The following is a 5,354-nucleotide window of genomic DNA, read 5'->3' as shown; positions in this document are numbered from 1 at the left end:
AAAAAAACCCTATGCACATCCGCAAAAATTCGACGCTTGGACACTTCTCAATTTGGAATGAAATAAATGCAACTTGATGTATTTTCTTATTTTTCGGGAAAGAGATTGTTTCAGACCTGTTTTGGTATTATAAAAAAGAAGAGAGCATCGATGTTTTTTATAAGCCACTTTCACAAAATTATGCACATATAAGGGAACTCTTTACGGAGCGCACTCATGACCCGATATCAAACACCAAGGTATTTACCACAGATAATAAGTTTAATTTCCATGTCTACGGTGTTCGGAAGACAAATAACATTCTAAGAAATATTGCGTTATTTTGAGCAGTGTAATGCAGCGATATATGAAAGAAGGGACGTAGTAGATAAAGTTACATAAATTAGTTCGCGCTAATCTATCAAACGTAGCCTCTTGTGCATCATGGTGTTTCCATTTCGCTGGGTATTACCACGTAAAGACATGAGTTTGGTGTGAAATGCCAGGAAATGTTGTGTCTATTTTTAATTGTAATATGACGATGCGTGAGTTGAGGGAATGGACACCGGATGAATTCACACCTCGGAGTCCGACCTGAAATTATAGGCTCTGTATTAAGGGACAATTCAAAACAGATATAGTTAAGCACGCTTTATTTGGACGTGCCATGGCGATTAGTAGAACAAAACATTTGCTTTGTTAGCGGGATTAAGCACTTAACTCCAGCTGTAATCCACAGTCGAATGTTAGCGCAGGACGAGTGGGCTAAACCTGGATTCATTTCACGCACCAATCACCGTACATGCTGGAAATATCCGTTTAATCTCTGGAAGCAAATACAAAAATCTCAAGCATGGGTAGGTAAACGAACTTAGTTAAAAACGTTCCAATGTTTTATTTTATGCATGATGGAAGCAGGAGGACGCCACAGTACAGATCACGTTTGTTCACTCATACCTGTTTAGAGCCCACTTAGAGACCAGTCATTGTTTATTTAGAAGGATTTGAGGGGGGTGGGGGCGGGGTGCAAGAGTTTTCAGTGGAGATGGAAGGGGGGATCAACTGCCGCCAACATAGAGAGAGGGGCTTAAAAATATTACAAACCTCAAGGGGGTCAGGTAAATTTTATCGTGACAAAACAATATACTACGTGATTAAAATACATGAGATTAAAATATTTCAAACACTTAAAAACGTTTAAAAGGGTCAAACAATCCAAAATCAGTAAAATATACAAATATCTTTAAGTGTCAGCCAACATCTGTAAATGAATTCTACCAAACAGTGTTTCAGATCCGTCTCAGTGCCACCATAGATGCAGACGTCAGTTTGTCTGTTACAGAGAAAAAAAGAATTACATAAATTTATTTGACACCCACGGATGGTATGGAGATTGTTAAATGTCAGGGATTGTTTTATGAAGTCTAATTCGATAAAGACTTAAGTTGGCAGGAAAAAGATTTAAAAGTAATCCAAAAACTTTCCTTTAAGTTTTATTGGTGCTTACACCTAGTATAGGAGAACACTTCTCGCCAACATGTCGTCTGCTCGAAAGTGTATTCGCTCTCTCTTTTCCCTCTCTCACTGTCTAGGCAATAATTGAGTAAGCCTTACTGGATATGATATTTATGTGCACAGACCCGCCATTGACTTTCACAATATTTTTCACGACACCATCATATTCTATTTAATTTACAACTCGTCTCCACTCTTCTCTCGTGGCCTCTTTTTCATTCTTTTAATCTTGTACTTATGTCTTAAAAATGCGCGCCAATCCCCGATGTACTAGTTTACCCATAGTTAGTAGAGGGGAACTGGTTATGAAACCCGGCAAACTTCAGAGAAACAACTCTTTGTTATGGTTTTTGCGTCGTCACGTGATCACGACCCTGCACACAGCTAAACAAAATGGCGTCTCCATTCTACTAACTATGGTTTACCTAAATCGAATATGGCATCCCATTTATGGCAAAAAAATTTAGCGTAACCAAATTCGCCTTTTACACTCTCTTACTTGGGAGGCTTAATTGTTGATTCGCAAAAACTCAATTATCTTTCATTATAACTATTCCTGGATCACCCGCACAACTTTTTAGAAGTTATATCATCAAGGTGCCTCGATGTCCCGGCCATCAGGTATCTGCTCTTGGCTTAGTAATTGTACACCGCCCGATATTTCCTTTAAAACAGGGAGCAGGAACACAGATGGTGGCATCGGTGACATATCGTCACAGGAAGGCGCGCACTCAACAGGATAACAAAAGCAGGTGAGCGAGTGCTTAAACTCATTTAAAAACTAAAGGCTCTTCACACCTAACTAGTGCCAGTTTAACGGTTTTAAAAATATCCCGTCCCTAAGAGAAATTTACTGTAAAGATCTTGACAATATTCTTAGTTTTGGTATTATAAGTAGCAGCTTTTGCGATTTGATCAGGCCTTAGAAATTGTAAGGTAAAACCTTATCGAGAATGGGGAACTCGGCTATAAATTGAGAGCATTTGGTAAACCTTGATTTGTAATATTGTCAAAAATACTCTCTCTCATTTGTGGATTCACATGAATTTGTCCTCTACAACATTTAATCATAACTCTGTGCTTCTGTTAATGATTACAACAGTAATTACAAAATTATACTGAAGAGCTTTATTTTTAGAAACGGTTCTTTTATTTTAGTTACTTGGCCGCATAATCCATCGTCTTCCCTCTAACATCTCGGAACCAGACAAATTCTATGGTCTTCAGATTAAATAAGTCTCGAGACTTGCAAACGCTTTTTAAAATAGTTGAAATTGTTGAAAATAGAAAGAAAAAAAAACACGCCACTTTGTTCACGTATTTGTTCAAACCAGTATTGTGAAAACAATTCAAGTGAGTTTAAGAGAGTTTCATATTGGTATACCATATGATTAATGGCGACTTTTACCGAAGGCGTAATTAGCAATGAACCTAGACGAGGCCTCAAATATTTCATGTCAAAAATTTTCGGTCAATTTTGGTGGATTTCGTCGGTCATATTTATTCAAAAAGAGCTCTTTACTATAGATGAGTAACGAAGTGTTTTTTCCACGAGAGGTGCTTGACAACGTAATTGTATTGTTTTATAAATGTATATATAGGCTTTGAAGCAACGATGCACATGATCCACGCATGTCAATATTAATATTGAATGTTCTGCACTTCCGACTATTTCAGTAATAGCCTAACTCGGAAAATAAAATTATAAATGAGAAAGTACTTTCGGAGAAAAATCTTGATTTTCTTTTAATTAAAAATATCTTGTGAATCTGGCGAGGAATAAAACGTGCTGGGGTTAGGCAATGTTCTATCAAAAGGGTCAACTAAAAGCAAATACGGCCTTATGTCAAAGAGATGATTATTTCCCAGTTCCAAATAAAAAGATCCCGTCATGATAATTTTAACTGATCCTTTTACTCTTGAGGCCTTTACGAGATACTTGATGACCCAAAATATTTTTTTAAATTCTGCCCTAAGCTTGGTTGTCGTAAAGTGTTCGGTTTTGGTAATTTTGAGCTGAGGACAAGAAAAAACCGATAAAAGGTAACTTCATCGATTGCGCTAATATACCGCAAGGCTTTACAAAACGTACGTGTCTCGGAGATGTTTTCATGAGGTTACCTTTGACACTACCCTAAATGGATTTCCCGAGCTAAATGATAAAAAAAAAATTAATAAAAAACATCCAGTCGATGAGTCAAGAAAATGGCAGTTTGATTGAAGCTTGATACAGAAATAACACTATTAAGATTTACATCTCTCTATTTCAATGGATGAGCTGATCGGTGACGCCGATTCGTAATATATCGCCATTAATGACCCGGTGCTTAATATGGCGGCCTCGAGGTCTCAAAGTTACAGAAATACCTATTGTTAATTAGCTTTCCCATAAATTGATAGTTTAGTACCAGAAGTATCACATAAAAGTTTAAAATTAGATGCGAGAATCTCTCCAAAAACCAAAACGTCAAGCATTTCTGAATTCAATTTACCACACAGATTGCAAATGCTTGAAAGTTTAAACACACCTCAATGCAAAGTGGAAATTCATGCAGTAAATTTCTAGAAGCTCTTTAGCTTTGTGAAACTTAAGAAAATGGGTAAGATTTAAAATACGGTTACGTAACGGGTAAAGCGGCAAGCTGGAGTTGTTAAAGGGTTTAGTCGAAATGCAATTGCAGCACTTTTGGGGGAGCATAACTTTAATTTTTCAATCAGGTGAAAAGTTCACAGATAATGAGTTTCGGTACATGTATTAGCTTTAAGAGCTAGAATGAAAATGACCTTTTAAGGTTTAAGAACCTCAGTAAAATGTCTAACTTTCAACACGTAACAACTCTGCTGGGGAAATTCTACAAGGAAAAACTTACAAAATATTTTCTTTTATGCGTATGCGAGCAATATTTACGGTATGGTCGGCAACAAGGATGCAAAATCTCCTCGTTGACTGGAAGTTTCTTTATCCAACACGTCGCCCGAAACGTTTTATTTTAGGTTGCCTGGTGACGCACAACAATGACTGATCATGATATCTGATTATAGTTATATTATTACCTGATAAGCCGCACGGTCAATCCAACTATTGACAGACGTAAGTTCCGCGTTGAACTTTACATCGACCTGCCTCCCAATTATCAAGAATAATTTATGGACACATGCTGTCTTCTACAAGATAATTCAATTCTAGTCAGTGCGGCTATATTGACAACTAATAGCAAAACTTATTCTGCTAAAGATCGGTCAGGTCTAAGCATTTATGTTACATTATGTTAAATGTAATGAAACGGCGCTCTAGCGGGTAGCGCGCGAAACTTTGGATTGAGACATCCGGTTTGAGTTCTTACCGGGCTGATGTACTGTGTTCAGCGAAGAAGTTGGCTCTTGCAGCATTTCTCTCTTCTCACGAGTATGAATGGGTATCGGCAAACTTTTAGAGAAATTTGAGATAATATTAGGGGAAAGGGACCTCAGATTGACTAGCGTCTCGTAAAGAAAGAGTAGCGATACTCGAAGTCGCTTCGAGCTAAAAACGGGTAACCGAAGTAAGCCCAGCAATAAGGAGTCGCTGAGTTTTTGAAAGTTAATCACTTAGTGGTTCTTTGGAAAACCATCCCATTTGGTCAACATCTATTGCGGTTTTCAGGTCTTAATAGCTCAAGAAACATACTCTTTTAATTGACACATACGATCCGACAGGGGTAGAATCATAGCTGGATATCACTGACTTTGTCCTGAAATGTTTATGAGGGCATCTTTTTATATTAGCCAAATGGCAGGACTTTAACTATGGTGTTCCTATGTGTTTCATATGTTTTGCTTTGCTACATCAATAGTGACCGTGATATAAGCTTTAGACTGCC

General features: G+C 37.5%; 1 long non-coding RNA gene across 1 annotated transcript; it reads right to left on the bottom strand.

The window, feature by feature from the left end:
• Positions 1 to 1,086: 1,086 nt before the first annotated feature.
• LOC111331466 (uncharacterized) lies at positions 1,087 to 5,118 on the bottom strand. The gene is made up of 3 exons (XR_002694930.2): positions 4,839 to 5,118; positions 4,549 to 4,659; positions 1,087 to 1,312 (listed from the first exon to the last, which is right to left on the bottom strand). It is a non-coding gene; the product is annotated as an uncharacterized LOC111331466 (long non-coding RNA).
• Positions 5,119 to 5,354: the final 236 nt, after the last annotated feature.

Source organism: Stylophora pistillata, chromosome 12, assembly GCF_964205215.1.
Source record: "Stylophora pistillata chromosome 12, jaStyPist1.2, whole genome shotgun sequence".
NCBI classification, from domain to species: Eukaryota; Metazoa; Cnidaria; class Anthozoa; order Scleractinia; family Pocilloporidae; genus Stylophora; species Stylophora pistillata.
This window is presented reverse-complemented; position numbering and strand designations above follow the sequence as displayed.